At 38.2% G+C, this 18,114-nt stretch overlaps 1 pseudogene; it reads right to left on the bottom strand.

Annotated features, from left to right (window-relative positions):
* Nucleotides 1-2,247: 2,247 nt before the first annotated feature.
* LOC106834628 (patr class II histocompatibility antigen, DO beta chain-like) overlaps nt 2,248-18,114 on the bottom strand; it is a 30,166-nt pseudogene continuing 14,299 nt past the window's right edge.

Here is an 18,114-nt window from a genome sequence, read left to right as displayed (position 1 = left end):
CTTGAGTGACTAGGCTATGAAGAAATACAAAAAAATGGTTACTATGAAAGTCAGGACATGATTACTTTTGAGAGGAGGGAGGGGGTTTTGATTTGCCTGAGGCATATGGAGACTTCGCAGTGGCTGCGACATTCTATTTATATACCTGAGTGGTGATTACAGGAGTTTTGCCTTAAATAATTCACTAAATTACACATTTTGTGTGGACATTAGTATCTCAGGGGTTTTTTGGGTTTACTTAAGAATGATTTTTTTTACTACTTTTTATTATTCTATTGAGGTCACATTGGTTTATGACATTGTGTAAATTTCAGGCATACATCATTATATTTCAGCTTTTGTATAGGCTGCATCATGTTCACCACCAAAAGTCTAATTTCCATCCATCATCATACATAATGTGGCCCTTGATCCCTTTTGCCCTTCCTCCAACCCATTCCCCTCTGGTAATCACCAATCTATTCTCCTTATCTATGTGTTTGTTTGTTTATCTTCCACATCTGAATGAAATCACACCATATTAGTGTTTTCTGTCTGACATTTCGCTTAGGATAATACCTTCAAAGTCCATCCATGTTGTCACAAATGGCACGATTTCTTGTTTTTTATGGCTGAGTAGTATTCCATTGTGTGTATATACCACTTCTTTATACATTCATCTGTCAATGGGTGCTTAGGTTGTTTCCAAGTCTTGGCTATTGTGAATATTGCTGCAATGAACATAGGGGTGCATATATCTTTTCGAATTAGTGTTTTCATGTTTTTTGGGTAAACAACTAGAAGTGGAATAGCTGGATCATATGGTATTTCTGCTTTTGATCTTTTGAGACACCTCCATACTCTTTTCCATAGTGGCTGCACCATTTTACATCCCCACCAGCCATGTACTGGGGTTCCCTTTTCTCCACATCCTCTCCAATGATTGTCATTTCTTGTCTTTTTAATAATAGCCATTCTGATGGGCATAAGGTGATATCTCATTGGAGTTTTGATTTGCATAACCCTAATAATTATTGATCTTGAATATCTTTTCATGTCCTCTTGGCCATCTGTAAATCTCCTTTGGAAAAATGCCCACTTACTAATTAGGTTGTTTGGTTTTTTATTGAATTGTATGAGTTCTTTATATATTTTGTAAATTAACCCCCTATCAGATATATGATTTGGAAATATTTTTCCCTAGATGGTGGGTTGTCTTTCTGTTTTGTTGATGGTTTCCTTTGCTATGCAAAATCTTTTTAGTTTGATGTAGTCCCATTTGTTTATTTTCTCTTTTGTTTCCCTTGCCTGAGGAGACATCACATTTGAAAAAATACCGCTAAGACCAATGTCAAAGAGCATACTGCCCATGTTTTCTTCTGAGAGTTTTATGGTTTCAGGTCTTACACTCAAGTCTTCAATAGATTTTGAGTTATTTTTTGTGAAAGGTATAGATAATGGTCGACTTTCATTCTAATGCTTGGTGGTGGTTGTGTTTTCACAACACCATTTATTTAGAGGCTATCCTTTCTCTGATGCAATCACAATCAGAATCCCAGGGACATTTTTCACAGAAATAGAACAAAGAATCCTAAAATTTATATGGAACAACAAAAGACCCTGAATAGCCAAAGCAATCCTGAGAAAAAAGAACAAAGCTGAAGGTATCACACTCCCTGAATTCAAAATGTACTACAAAGCTATAGTAGTCAAAACAGCATTGTACTAGCAGAAAGACACACAGATCCATGGAACAGAATTGAGAGCCCAGAAGTAAAACCACGCATCTATGAACAGCTAATAACTGAGAAAGGAGCCAAGAAGATACTATGTTTCTCAGTTTTATTTTTCAATAAAAAAAGTTTTGAAAAAGAGTGAAAAGAAAACAGACTGAGCATTTGTCTTCTGAAGACTGTGGAAACTATGGATGGAAGAGTGTAAGATGGGATAACTACCTACAGTGTTAGGACTGGACCATAGAAAAGTAAGTAGTTTGGGACTGGAAGAAGTCAGGTTGTGGAGGAATTTCTGGACACTGTCCTTGGAAATGGGGACTAATGACATATACAAGTAGGAGGAAGAAGGCCAGAAGAGTGACAAATGCATGATCTCAGAACACAAACTGTAGAATCAGTCAGGATTCCTCCAAGACTTCATGGGAAAGAGTCGCTCAAGAACATTGACTTCATGGATGTCCTTTACTTAGTCTGGGGCCCAGGCCACTCGGTAGTACTTCAGGCTCTAGTGAGGGAAGCTTCAATCAGGATGTTAATATGGCTGTGGTGGGTGAACAGCTTGTGAGACCTGCATGGACAGTGAGAAAAGACTCATGAGAGACCCCCATGCTCCCATTGTAAGGACTCGGCAGGCAGCGCCACTCAGCCAGAGCCACTCTTACATCTTATCACTGAGATGACTCCCTCTGGCCAAAGGATTAAGAGAACGATCTGACACCCAAAGAGAAGGAAGAAGATATTACCTCCTCACCAGAGCACTGAGTCTCCACATATCCTGGAATGAAGGAGAGAAAAGAGATAGAATGCCCCAATAGGACAAAATGTTGTCATTATCCTGAGGGCTGGAGGATGACCTGCAGTTACAGAGTCCCATCTCCATTTACCTCCTAGAATGTTTCTGGCTTCAGAAAAGACTAATCCAGGTATCACTGAAGAGTTAATCAGCCTTCCCTGTCTCACTTCTTTAACGTTAGGAAAAGCAGGAAGTGGGGGAAACCACAGGGCAGGTGACAGGGACTCCTCAGAGACTCACTACCTTTCTGAGCCCTGAGGTGGATGATGATCCCCACCAGGAGGAAGATTAGCCCAAGTAGGAAGGCTGCAACTCCACTTAGCATCTTTTTCCAAGAACATTCAGACTGAGCTCCTATAGGAAATAAGTCTTCAGTTTAGCCAAAAGCTCCCAATATTCGGTGTACCTTCCCGAAATTCCAGAGCCTGGACTGGACAACAAATCCAATGCTATCTACAGAATGAACAAATTTAGAAATGGTTTGTTTAGGCCAAGGTTTGCAATCATGCAGTTTCTGTTACTGATTCTTGTAGCCCATAAGAATTCCCCCTAAAATCTAAAAGCAAATTATTAGAGGACACTAGCTCCCAAAGTTGGAAGGAAGTGAAGAGGTGATTAGACCTCCTTATTTCTTGGAAGATACAAGGATAGATGTCTGCCATGTTTTCTCCCACCTTAAACCAAGGGCTCCAATTTCTATGACTCCCTCAGATTAAGAGAAAGAAAAATTAGTGTTGTGACCAAGATGAATGCAGAGATAACACAAGCCCCCTTGACTCGGTATGATCCTGAGTTGAGCCCAGAGAATATAAGAAGCTGATTCTCACTCCATTCTATAGAAACAGGGCTCAGCAGGCTGGGATGATCAACAAGGCAGGTGCAGACATTTCCCTGTTCAGGAGTCATTTCCAGAATCACCATTGTCTGAAAGGTCCAGTCTCCATTCCTGATAAGGCCAGTGGACGTGACCCATGCTCTCTCCTCCAGCCCATTCCCGTACCACCTGATCTTGGTGTTCCCTGGATAGAAACCTGTCACAGAGCAGAGCAGGAGATAGTGGTGCAGTAGGGAAGGAGTCGTCTCTGGATGCACCGTCACCTCTAATTGCACTAGGAAGGGAGAGAAAAATGAGACATTGTAAAGGAAAAGCACCAGGCCAAGAGAGGAGTTTCTTTAGGGACTAAATCTGCCCTAATTGCTTTTCCAGATCACCCAAGTGGAAACTGGAAATGTGGCAAAATATCAGCCCCCAAGACTCAGAAAATGGATATGTCAGTGTCCCCAAGGATGATTCAGACCTTATGAGACACTCCCACAATCACCCCTTCTATTTGAGAGCCCACCAGACCACAAAGTCCCTGAGAACCTTGGAAGTCTGGGACCAAGACCACAGTGACCAAGTTTGTGAGGATATCGAGTGAGTCACAGTTGGGGACAGAAAATACACACAGACTTCCCTGCTCTGAAACCATTGGTCCTGAAGCAGGAAATTCCCTATCATAAGGAAGACGAGCCATGGCCAGTTTCACATGTTGGAGATTCCTAAACCCCACCAGACCTCACATTCCACCTCACCTTTTCTCCCCACAGTGAAGAGTGCACTCAGCTTGTAGCTGTGTCTGCAGAGCACATCCGCAGAAGCTCTGTTCCTCTCCAACATATCCAGCTGATTGTTCCACAGCTCAGCTCAGGCTGCCCCCGCTCCATCAATGCCACAAACATTCCCACATCACTGTGGAAACTGCATACTCCTCAAATTTAAAGATGAATCTGACCACAAACTGCACCTTTTCTATACCATTGGTGAAGTAACAGTCAGGCTTTGCCTGAATCACAAAATTTCTGGAAAACCAAATAAGACTGAAAACTAGCCCTCATCTTTAGGAAACCCATACCTAGAAAATTATGCCAGATCACATGGATTTGAGAAGAGGCCTTTTGAACTCAAGAAATAGGCAAAAGTAGCCTCTTCTAACATAGGCCTCCCTCTGGTTCCTCACATCACAGTGGAAAGAAGCCTGAGACCCATCCTACCAAGCAGACCAAGGAGACAGGTAACCCAATTAAGCAAGCCAAACAGAGTCCCAAGAGTCATAAATGTTCATTCAACAATATTTATTCATTCATTCATTCGACAAAGATTATTGACTGTTAGTGTTTTGCCAGACACTGGTGAGGTTTCTCCAAACCAAGGTTCCAGAAGCCCAAGGTTTTAATTCTCTTTATGATTAAGTCAAAAATATCCATCTCCATGTGGAAAAATTCAATAATACTCTTGCCCTTAGCAAGTTCATTCTACTCATTCCTTCTGGTGTAAAGTGAAGGAGTGATGGAGGTGGGGCAAAGAGTAGGTACATATTAGTTGTGAAATAAAGTCCCCTTCTACCTTCCACTCACTATGGTTTTTCTCCAGTAATTTTCTTTTGAACCTTTGCAGTCTTACTCAGAGACCTCATCCCCTCCATTGGCTCTAGTGAGGTAATGAGTTCGTGATCTCTGTTGGTGTTGGTTAAAATAATATTAATCCATGGCTTAAAGATGCCTTTTATCATCATCGTCGTCATCATCATCATCCTTATCATTGACAATATACATATGTGAAAATTAATAAAGGGAAACCTCATCTAAAATGGAGTCTGGAGTCCATAAGGAGGACATACCATGCCTCATATAATTGGCACCACCCGAGGCCAATTATAGGAAATATAGTCAATTACAGACCCCTACAGAAGTCCTCAACTGAAACGAATCCTTTATTATAGGAAGAAATATACATTGCATCTCAAACAGATATTGACTATGCCAGCAATAAACCAATGAGAAACCATCACCATTCTGAACTTGTGCTTTTCTCCAATGGGCTTTCCTCAAAAAAAAAAAAACCCTCCCAATTTCCTCCTTTTTCTCTGTAAAATAATGTTCCTTTACCTTGTTTGTTGGATTTGCCTATGGTCTGTCATAGCGTGCACATCCTGGATTGCAATTCTTTGGCTATTCCCAAATAAATTTGCTTTGCTGGTAACACAACTGGCTGTTTTATTCTTAGGGTCAACACCTACAATTCTAGTACTTGCAACAATATGGTGATGTGGAATATAAGGTTAGATTTAACCTTCTTTGGGAGCTTTTCTATTAACGTCATCATTGAAAATGGAATAAAAAAATCCAACTCCATTGTCCCTTATGATTTTCTGCTTACAAAGTACCTTACTAATATTGAGAGTTATTAGTTTGAGCTATATATTATGTTCATACAATGTACCTCAAAGCTCAAGGCATAGGGTTAAGTGAAATAAGGAACAGAATGTGATTCAATGCACAATGACAATTGTTAAAATATAAGATATACAAGGGCCAGCCTGGTATACAAGGGCTCAGCAGTTAAATTTGCACTTTCCACTTCAGCAGCCCAAGGTTCGGCAGTTCAGATCCCGAGTGAGGGCCTTCGCACTGCTTGTCAAGCCATGCTGTGGCAGGCGTCCCAGATATAAAGTAGAGTGAGATGGGCAAGGATGTTAGCTCAGGGCCAGTCTTCTTCAGCAAAAAGAGGAGGATTGGTAGCAGATGTTAGCTCAGGGGTAATCTTCCAAGAAAAAAAAAAGAAAAGAAAAATTTAAGATATACAGAGAAAAACACAGCTACGTATTTTTAATGTCCATCCTAATACTTAAAGACATACCAGATACATTAGAATGTGTATCTATGGAAGGGAAGGAGCGAGAATGGAGATAAGGGAAGAAATGACAGAGTCTTTGTTCAGACAAAAGATTACAACGTGCTGTGAACTCATTGGGTAAGATTAACTTGATTCTATGCACTTGAGAACAACAATAACAAAAGAACAATTAAAATGGACTAATAATGCAGGTTGGTCAGGAAAGGTCTTCCTGAAGAAATGACATTTAATTTGAGACTTGAAGGATAATTGTCACTGATCTTGGGTTGTAAATTTGTTTTCATTTCTAAGTTCAGAGGCCTCCTCCAGGAACTATTGACTAAGTATAAGGGTGGTAGCATCTTTCCTGGGTCAGCCGTACTTGTCTCTCAGTCAGTAGCTGATTTCAGATGCAGCTCTAACCTACGATTCTCTATTTCCTGCTACTGTCTAAATCAGAAAAATAATCATTTTTTGTTCAGATCTGTGTCAGATTTAAGATCTGGGTTGATGTTTTTTTCATGTGTGTTGATTAAAGGAGACTATAAGCTCAGAGAGGTTTCTATTCTCTAAGAAGAATGATCTTCTCCCACTAACCCTCCCCCCAGGTCTGTTCCTCTTTTGTAATTAACGAGACTTTGACGTTCAAACAGGTTCTGTTTTTAGCACATTATATCCTGTTTTCTGCTGGTAAATATGTTTTTTATGGTGCAGTATTGCTTCATGTTTCCATAGCCTATCTCCTCAGCTAGAAAAATAGCAGCAATAAATACATGACCCAGTACCCTGAGGATGTGGACAATGCATTCAAATTCTCTAATTTCTCAAAATTTCTTGGTACAATTCTGATCATATGGTAGGGGCGTAAGAAATGCCAAAAGAAGTAACCCTTGTTCTCAACTTCTTTTGTTCACATACACCCCAATTGGATAAATATGGAAACAGTCACAATCATCAGAGCAAATTCTGGCTGAACAACAGCAACTATTCTCAGACTGCCTCCATTTTTTAAAGTTCTTCAGACTGAAATTGATACAATAAGAATCATATGCAAGATGAAATATTTCCCTTTTTCCTGCCTCCGTCTTCCTTGAATCTGTGTCTCCAGTACATGAAGTCCTTTTTCCCAGCAGGCCATTGTGTGTCATGAAGAAGGAAGGAATACTTTTCTGTCAAAGGCAAGAACATTCTCTTTGAAGCCAGAAACCAGTTCCAGCTTGTTCTGTAGTCTAGATATAAAGAAAGAGGCCTCCCTCCCCCATGCCAATTCTTGCATACATACCTGAAAAAAAATTGCTCCCCTCTTACCTGGAGAGTCTCTGCCTAGAGTCATCGAGGAATGAAGCCTGATTAGATTCACTAACAGAGCCACCACCCAGCAACCCAACCAGAACCCATTCTGGAAGAAAAAAATGATACAGTAAAATCATCAGCCTCTTCAGAATGGGGCTTGCCCCTATACAACTCATTCAAAAAATATTCATTAAGAATATAGATATCTTTCTTGCATCCTCAAAACTGGAAAAACTGGAAACTCGTCACATTAATAACAAATCAGGATAGAGGAGTTTTGCATCTTCAGGTGTTGGGTAGAATATTTTCATAAAGTTGTGTTATACCATTCAAAAACTGTTTAACTGCAGAATCCCTGACAGTATTTTAGGTATGTAGAAAATGCTCTGGGAGAAAAAATATATTCTACGTAGTGAGTGATCCTAGAAGAACTAGTCAGATTATTTATTAGGTATCTTGCTATCCTGATTTGGCACTGTCTTTGGTTTAGTCTGACCAGTAGGGCTCCCTTCCTATGGAGTGGTTCACATTGCCAACAGAAAGTGTGTAAATAAAAAAAGAAAGTCAGTATTCTAAAGCATGTGCCATAAGAGGAATTAGTAAAGGGTTATCAGAGAAGAAATCAAAGAGATTGAGAATAACCTAGAGAGTGTGATTTCCTGTAAACCAAGAGAGGGCCAAAAAAGAGAACAAATGGAGAGAGGGTTCTCAGAAGAATAAAATGCTGTAAAAATGTTCCAGAGGATAAAATATAAGAAAGCATTATTGTGTTTTATAGTTAGTGGGGCACAAATAACCTTCAATGGGACATAGAGTGTTAAAGCCAGAAGCTATATTTCCAAAGAGTAAAGAGCAGATTGTAATGAGGAAATGAAGGGAGCAGATGTAAACAGTCCTTCAAGAATTTTGGAAGTGAAAACAAGGGAAAAGATGAGACTCGCACTTGAAAGAAGAGCGATGGTAAGGCAAAGTTACTTTTCACATGGGAGAGCCCTTAACAAGATTCTGAGTCAAGTGGAAGCCATCTGCACATGGGAGAGATTGAAGATAAAAAGGAGAAGAAAGGAAAAATTATCCTCAAAATGCTGAATGGAATCCAAAGAATGAGAGAGATTGTCAGGCTTGGCAATAAAAAGGAACACTTCTTCAGATACAAGAATAAAGACAGGAAGATTTGGGGTGAGAAAGAGGGGATTGAGGAATTTCCAGGTGCGTGGCTTCAATGAACTCAGTTCAGAACAAGGCAAGATCTTATGCTTAAAAAGAGCTGGAACAAAATATATTTGATAGCTAAGGAGAACAAGGCTCCTTTTTCACCCAAGTGGTCTATAAGTTCCTTATCTTTTATTTAGAATAGAGCCTTCCATGCTCATTATTATGGGCCATGCAATGATGAAACAGACATATTCCTTGTCCTCAAATAATGTATAACCTAGATGGAGTGACAGGGAAACAATCCACCGTAATGTCAGGAGAATGAAATTAACCAAAAATTAACTGTAACATAAGAAGACTAAATTCTAACTTAGTCTAGAAAGAGTTCATTATGAAGTTGATATTTGATATAAGTGGCCTCACAAACACAGAATTTTAGAATTTGGAATACCCAGTATTTGTGGACAACAGAATAGAAATAAACAGGAAACAAAAAGTTTATCTAGAATCCCTTAAAAATTACTGATTATCCACAATAAATAAATATGTGCAAACTACTTTATTAAATAGGAGAAGATACAATAGAATTTTTTCTTCTTTGTCACTTCCCTAAAGAAACACAAGCTGGGGCCGGCCCAGTGGCACAGCAGTTAAGTTCTCACGTTCTGCTTCTCGGCGGCCTGGGTTCACTTGTTCAGATCCAGGGTGCAGACATAGCACCACTTGGCACGCCATGCTGTGGTAGGCGTCCCACATATAAAGTAGAAGAAGATGGGCATGGATGTTAGCTCAGGGCCAGGCTTTCTCAGCAAAAAGAGGAGGATTGGCGGTAGTTAGCTCAGGGCTTATTTCCTCAAAAAAAAAAAAAAAAAACGAGAAACACATGCTTTGATGGGTATGTTAGGCAAGATTCTGATGGTAGTTAACCAGAAGACACAGGAATACTTGAGTTATGCCTTATGAAATATACTGGGATGCCCTCAGGAAAGCTCTACCCATAGATAGTGATAGAAAATTGTAAATAAAAGGCTTACTCTGTTTTAAGTGGTCAAATCCCCGATACTTCAATAGAGAGTTATATGGTTAGCTTCTCTGAAGTATGAGACTCCAAGCATGGTCTCATGTTCCCTCTTAAACCCCACTTGTACCGTTAGCTGGTTGTAAATCCTGATAGATTCCAAGTATATGAGTAATAGTGTGGGAAGAAGAAAGATAATTGTGTCACAAAGGGACTCTGTTCAAGATGGCAGAAATAGGATTCAGAAAACAGGGGCAAAATGCAACTATGTAACCTTTTGAGGTACTGTGATCCCCCTCTATTGGTAAACATGCTCTGCCCGAGAATCTGTCCAATCAGAATAGTAATTTCTTCTCCTGGGAGATCATGACAGATAAGGTAAAGAAAACATTGGGAGGTATACAAGATGACACTACTGTTCACCAACTTCCTCACTTCCTGGGCACATGGAAAAATATACCTCCTAGTCTCCTGGGACAATGTGATGAGTTCTAGCCAATGGTTAGTGAACAAAAGGTTCTTGGCCAGTGGCCAGCCCAGTGGCATATTGGTTAAGTTCACCCACTCTGCTTTGGCGGCCCAGGGTTCACAAGTTTGGATCCCAGGCATGGACCTAGCACCTCTCGTCAAGCCATGCAGAGGCAGCATCCCACATAAAATGGAGGAAGATTGGCACAGATGTTAGCTCAGCGACAATCTTCCTCAAGCAAAAAGTGGAATATTGGCAACAGCTGTTAGCTCAGGGCCAATCTTCCTCACAAAAAACAAGGTTCTGTCCAAAGAATTTAACTACCATCCCATGACTCTTCTCCTCTTCCCCTACCAAGCCAACCAAGACACCCTTGTGTTGAAATGGTGGAATCAAAATATTAGCAAGTTGAATACAATACATTAAAAGGATTGTATGCCATTATCAAGTGGGATTTGTTCCAGGCATGCAAGAATGGTTCAACATCTGCAAATCTATCAATATGATACAACACATTAACAAAATGAAGATTAACTCAATAGATGCAGAGAAAGCATTTGACAAGATTCAACATCCATTTATGGTTAAAACTCTTAATAAAATGGGCATAGAAGGAAAGTCCCTCAACATAATAAAAGCCATATATGACAAAGCCACAACTAACATCATACTCATTAGTGAAAAACTGAAAGCTATTTCTCCAAAAAGAGGAACAAGACAAGGATGGCTATTCCCCATCTCTTATTCAACATAATATTGGAGTCCTAGTCAGAACAATTAGGCAAGAAAAAGAAATAAAAGATACCCAGATGAGAAAAAAGAAGTAAAACTGTCACTACTTGTGGATGACATGATTCTAAATATAGAAAATCCCAAAGAATCCACCAAAAAACTACTGGAAATAATTAACAAGTACAGTAAAGTTTCAGGGTACAAAATCAACATACAAAAATCAGTCGCTATGATACACTAACAACAAACTAACAAAGACAGAAATCAAGAATACAATCCCATGTACAATCATGACAAAAAGAATAAAATGCCTAGGAATAAATTTAACCAAGGAGGTGAAAGACCTATACACTGAAAACTATAAGACATTATTGAAAGAAATTGAAGAAGACATTTGAAAAATGGGAAGAAATTCCCTTTCACTCCCTGAGAAAATTAATTAGCTCCCAGATGACTGGGAAGGCATTTGGGCACATTTTCCCTACCACAGCCCTATTTCCCTCTTACCCACTAGTACACCGTGGAGCCTTTCCGTTGACCAGAAGCTGTGAGAATCAGATGCTCACCAATGGGTCTGGAGTCATTTATTTTCATTGATTAAAGACAACATCAGGGAAACAGCGCGGTTATAAATGATGTTCATTTTACTCTGCTGTTCATTTGAACCCTTCACATGAGAACTATTTCCTGGGTTTCCCAAGAAGGAAACACATTAAGCTGCTGACATTTATATTCATTAGTTTCTTGCAATGCCTGTTAGTGCTGGGCCACCCCTGATTTAAGATCTATGACCTGATTGTGACTTGGAGCTCTGAAGTGGTATCTGTCCCATCATCCTACTTATCCCACCACCTCCCTGTGAGATTAGGGTAATCTTGTAGAGGCAAGGCAGGGCACCCTGGAAGATACACACATGTACAACGTGGCTTCTTACAACTGTTTCCCTTAACCAAAAGTCTGACATTTAAACCTAACATTCAAATGAAGATATTGACCTCAAAGAGACTGTACAGAGCTGTTTTCAAGGGTATAATGGTTTCCTCTCCAGCCAATGAGGAGTAGATGTGAGGCAGCATCACTTGTCTCTAGCAGACTAAGTCACTGAGAAGACCAATGAGAGCTGCAATTAGGGAGAAACACAGCATAAAATAAACATAGCAAGAAATGTGTAGAATCATTAGGAATTACAAACATCTATGCAGTCAAATAGTAAAAGAGTTAATGAAAAGAGATCTCATATTTTACGATTTAAAGTAATCAAAATCTATTAGATTTTAGAGAGTTGACTATGTGAATTTAAAGGACTATCAGCAAGGATAGAGGGGCAAGAATAACCACTACACTTGCCTTTTCTGTCAATATACTTATCTGCTCATTTTATAATTAACTTTCTACTATATTTTAATTTTTCTCTGATTATGCCTTTTATCATAGAATATTTTCTTGTTATGTGGAGGCAATTGTTGCACAAATATTTCAGAAGTTTCTAAATATATAGTTTGGGAATATAACAGAGCTATTTTCCAGCAACAAGATCATGGCAACAATGGAAAGAGGGTCATTCAAGTACAATGGAATGTTCTAGCTCACACTCCTGACCTCTGATACAACAGAATCTCAGCAGCCACAACATTGATGACAAAGAGCTCTTCTACAGATAGGGGACAGCATCACCTGCCTCTGGAATATCAAATACTAAGAAGGCATACAAGAAAAGTATATTTACATAAAATTTTGCATTCATAACAGAAGTAAAAAGTAAAATATCAAGAAATGAAATCAAATATGCAAGTAGAATCATGAAAAAATTCGGAAATGTAATAGAGCTCCCTAAGAATATATAGATAAACGTAGCAATATACCCTGTTCCTATGTGGGTTTCTATACAAAATTTTTTTACAGCTTTATTGTTATATAATTGACATACAACAAACTGCTCATATTTAAAGTGTATAATTTCATGAGTTTTGACATATGTATGCACCCATAAGGCCATCACCACAATCAAGACAGTGAACACAGTATCATTCCTAAAACTTCTCTGTGACCCTTTGTAAACCACCCTCAACCCCTAATCCCCAAGCAATCACTAAACTGCTTTCTGTCTATCAGTTAATATTTTCTAAAATTGTATACAAAATTAGTTTTTGTGTTCTATAATTTTATATAAATGGGTTCATACAAGAACTCTTTTTTCTTTCTTTCATTCAGAATTATTTTTTCCAATTTTATTTATTTATTTTTTTAATTGCAGTAACATTGGGTTATAACATTATATAGATTTTGGATGCACATCATGATATATTTTGAATTCTGTGAAGATTACATCATGTTCACCATACAAAAACTAATTGTAGTCCATCACCACACATGTGAGCTTAATCCCCCTTTTTGCCTTCCCCTCTCTCCCCTTCTCCTATGGTAACCACCAACCCAATCTCCAATGCTATGTGTTTGTTTGCCATTGTTTTTATCCTCTACTTATGACTGAGATGATAGGGTATTTGACTTTCTCCCTCTGACTTATTCCACTCAGCATACTAACCTCAAGGTCCATCCATGTTATCACAAATGGCCAGATTTCATCATTTCTTATGGCTGAGGAGTATTCCATTATATATAAATACCGCATCTTCTTTATCCATTCATCCCTTGATGGGCACCTAGGTTGCTTCCAAGTCTTGTCTATTGTGTATAATGCTGCAAGTGAAAGGATGGAAAAAGATATTCCATGCAAATGACAAAGAAAAGAAAGCGGGGGTAGCAATACTTATATCAGAGAAAATAGACTTTAAAACAAAAACTGTAACAAGAGACAAAGACGGGCACTACATAATGATAAAGGGAACAATCCAACAAGAAAATATAACACTTGTAAATATCTATCCACCCAACATAGGAGCACCTAAATATATAAAGCAATTATTAACAGACATAAAAGGAGAAATAGACAGTAACACAATAATAGTAGGGGATTTTAACACTCCACTTACACCAATGGATAGATCATCCAAACAGAAGATCAATAAGGAAACACTGGCCTTAAATGACACATTAGACCAGATGGACTTAGTAGATATATACAGAACATTCCATCCAAAAACCACAGAATACACATTCTTTTCAAATGCATATGAAAGACCAGAATTACTATTTTGAGATTCAACCACATCATTGCATGTATTGATGAATTCTTCTTTTTTATTGTTGAGTAGCATTTGATTGTGTGTATATATACATGTATACATGCCACAATTTCTTTATCCACTCACCTGTTGGTGGACTTGGGGCTGTTTCTGGGTTTTGGCTATTACAAGTAAATGTTCTATGAACATTCTGTGCAAGTATTTGTGTATACATATTTCCTTTTCTCTTGGGCAAACACCTAGGAATGGAATGCTTTAAAAATGTAGTATGTTTTGTTGACCTTTTGTAAAAGCTGTCAAACGATTTTCCAAAGCGACTTTGGTATCAGTTACATTCCTAACAGCAGTGTAAGAGAGTTCTGGATGTTTTACATCCTGGTCAAGAGTTGGTACAATCAGTCTTTTTAATTTTAGCCATTCCAATGAGAATATAATGGTATCTCGTGAATTTAATTCATGTTTATATAGTGGTTTATGATGTTGAGCATTTTTTCATGTGCTTATTTGCCATCTGTTTATCTTCTTTGATTAAATTGTTTCTTCAAATCTTTTTTTTACATTATGTTCACCACCAAAAGTATAGTTGCTGTCCATCACCGTACAAATGTGCCCCTTTAGCTTTTTTGTCTCCCCCAGCACCTTCCCCCTCTGGTAACCACCAATCTCTTCTCTATATCTGTGTGTTTGTTTGTTGTTGTTGTTCTTATCTTTCACACATGAGTGAAATCGTACAGTATTTGGCTTTCTCCATCTGACTTATTTTGCTTAGCTGAATGCCTTCGAGGTCCATCCATGTTGTCACAAATGACGAGATTTCATCCTTTTTATGGCTGGATATTATTCCATTGTATATGTATACCACATCTTTATCCATTCATCTGTTGGTGGGCACTCAGGTTGTTTCCAAGTCTTTGCTATTGTTAATAGTGCTGCAAAGAACATGGGGGTGCATATATCTTTTTCAATTAGAGTTTTTGTGTTCTTTGGAGAAATACCCAGAAGTGGAATAGCTGGATCATATGCTAGTTCTATTTTTAATTTTTTGAGGAATCTCCATACTGTTTTCCACAGTGCCTGCACCAGTTTACATTCCCACCAGCAATGTACAAGGGTTCCCTTTTCTCCACATCCTCTCCAATGCTTGTTATTTCTTGGCTTGTTAATTATAGTCATTCTGACTGGTGTGAGGTAATATCTTATTGTGTTTTTGATTTGTCTTTCCCTAATAATTGGTGATGTTGAACTTTTTTTCATGTGTCTATTGGTCACCTGTGTATCTTCCTTGGAAAAATGTCTCTTCAGATTCTCTGCCAATTTCCTAGTCATGTTGTTTGTTTTGCTGTATTTAAGTTCTATGAGTTCTCTATATGTTTTGGATATTAACCCCTCATTGCATATATAATTTGCAAATATCTTCTAAGTGGTAGGCTGACTTTTCATTGTGTTGATGGTTTCTTTTGTCATGCAGAGACTTTTGAGTTTGATATACTCTCATTTGTTTATTTTTTCTCATTTCTCTTGCCTGCTCAGACAAGGTATTTGAAAATATGCTGCTAAGACCAATCAAAGAGTGTACTGCCTATGTTTTCTTCTGGAAGTTCTATGGTTTCAAGTCTTACACTCAAATCTTTGATTCATTTGGAGTTAATTTTTGTGTGTGGTGTAAGACAATGGTCTACTTTCATCCTTTTCCATGTGACTATCCAGTTTTCCCAACACAATTTATTGAGGAGGCTTTCCTTTCTCTATTGTATATTCTTGGCTGTTTTGTCAAAAATTAGCTGTCCATAGATGTGTTGGTTTATTTCTGGGATCTCAATTCTGTTCCATTGATTTGTCTGTTTTTCCACTAGTATCATACTGTTTTGATTACTACAGCTTTATAATATACTTTGAAATCAGGGAGTGTGATACCTCCAGCTTTGTTCTTTTTCTCAGGAATCCTTTGGCTATTTGGGGTCTTTTGTTGTTCCGTATAAATTTTAGGATTCTTTTTTCTATTTCTGTGAAAAATGTTCTTGGAACTTCGATAGAGATTGTGTTGAATCTATAGATTGCTTTAGGAAGTAGGGACATTTTAACTACGTTGATTCTTCCAATCCAAGAGCTTGGAATATCTTTCCATTTCTTTGTGTCTTCTTCAATTTCTTTCAACACCATTTTATAGTTTTCAGTGTACAGGTCTTTCACCTCTTTGGTTAAGTTTATTCCTAGGTATTTTATTCTTTTTGTTGCATTTGTAACTGGGATTGTAATCTTGATTTCTTTTTCTGCTAGTTCATTGTTAGTGTATAGGAATAAAATCGATTTTTTTAATTGATTTTGTACCCTGCAACTTTGCTGTAGTTGTTGATTATTTCTAGTAGTTTCCTGGTAGATTCTTTATGGTTTTCTATATGTAAAATCATATCGTCTGTAAATAGCAAAAGTTTCACTTCTTCCTTTCTAATTTGAATTCCTTTTATTTCTTTTACTCGACTAATTGCTCTGGTCAATACTTCCAGTACTATGTTGAATAAGAGGGGTGAGAATGGGCACCCTTGCCTTGTTCCTGTTCTCAGAGGGATGACTTTCAGTTTTTCACCATTAAGTATGATGTTGGCTGTGGGTTTGTCATATATGACCTTTATTACATTGAGGTACTTTCCTTCAACACCCAATTTATTGAGAGTTTTTTTATCATAAATGGGTCTTGTCAAATGCTTTCTCTGCATCATCTATTGAGATGATCCTGTGATTCTTATTCCTCATTTTGCTTATGTGGTGTATCACACTAATTGATTTGCAGATGTTGAACCATCCCTTTGTCCCCAGAATGAATCCCACTTAATTGTGGTGTACAATTCTTTTAACGTATTACTGTGTTCTATTTGCCAATATTTTCTTGAGGATTTTTGCATCTAGCTTCATCAGTGATATTGGCCTGTAATTTTCCTTCTTCATGTTGTCCTTGTCTGGCTTTGGTATCAGAGTAATGTTGGCCTCATAGAATGTGTTAGGAAGTGTTCCATCTTCTTCAATTTTTCGGAATAATTTGAGAATGATAGGCACTAAATCTTCTTTGAATGTTTGGTAGAATTCTCCAGAGAAGCCATCTCGTCCTGGGCTTTTGTTTTTGGGGAGGTTTTTGATTACTGCTTCAATCTCTGTACTTGTGATAGATCTATTCACGTTCTCTATTTCATCTTGATTAAGTTTGGGGAGGGTGTATAAGTCTAGGAATTCATCCATTTCTTCTAGGTTATAGAGTTTGTGGGCATATAGTTTTTCATAGTATTCTCTTATAATTCTCTGTATTTCTGCAGTATCTGTTGTAATTTCTCCTCTTTCATTTCTAACTTTATTTATTTGAGCCTTCTCTCTTTTTTTCTTGGTGGGTGTGGCTAAGGGTTTGTCAATTATTTTTTATCTTCTCAGAGAACCAGCTCTTAGTTTCTTATATCCTTTCTACTGTTTTTTCAGTCTCTATTTCATCTATTTCTGCTCTGATTTTTATTATTTCTCTCCTTCTGCTGACTTTGGGCTTTGTCTGTTGTTTTTCTAGCTCTGTTAAGTGCATTTTAAGATTACATATTTTGAGATTTTTCTTGCTTGTTGAGGTGGGCCTGTATTATTATGAATTTCCCTCTTTTTCTTTTCTCTTTTGTTTTGCTGAGGAAGATTAGACCTGAGCTAACATCTGCCAATCCTCCTCTTTTTTCTGAGGAAGACTGGCCCTGAGCTCACATCCGTGCCCATCTTCCTCTACTTTATACGTGGGACACCTACCACAGCACAGCTTGCCAAGCAGCGCCATGTCCACACCCAGGATCCGAACTGGCAAACCCCAGGCCGCCAAAGAAGAACGTGTGCACTTAACCACTGCACCACTGGGCTGGCCCCTGAATTTCCCTCTTATGATCACTTTAGCTGCATCCCATAAGAGTTGGTATGTTGTATTTTCATTGTCATTTGTCTCCAGGTAGTTTTTAATTTCCCCTTTGATTTCTTCAATGATCCAGAGTTTGTTCAGTAGTATGTTGTTTAGTCTCCACATATTTCTGAGTTTCCCAGTTTCGTTTTTGTGGTTGATTTCTAGCTTCATAGCCCTGTGGTCAAAACAAATGGTTGGGACAATTTCAATCTTCTTAAATTTATT

This window comes from Equus asinus, chromosome 8 (genome assembly GCF_041296235.1).
Source record: "Equus asinus isolate D_3611 breed Donkey chromosome 8, EquAss-T2T_v2, whole genome shotgun sequence".
In the NCBI taxonomy this organism is placed as follows: Eukaryota; Metazoa; Chordata; class Mammalia; order Perissodactyla; family Equidae; genus Equus; species Equus asinus.
This window is presented reverse-complemented; position numbering and strand designations above follow the sequence as displayed.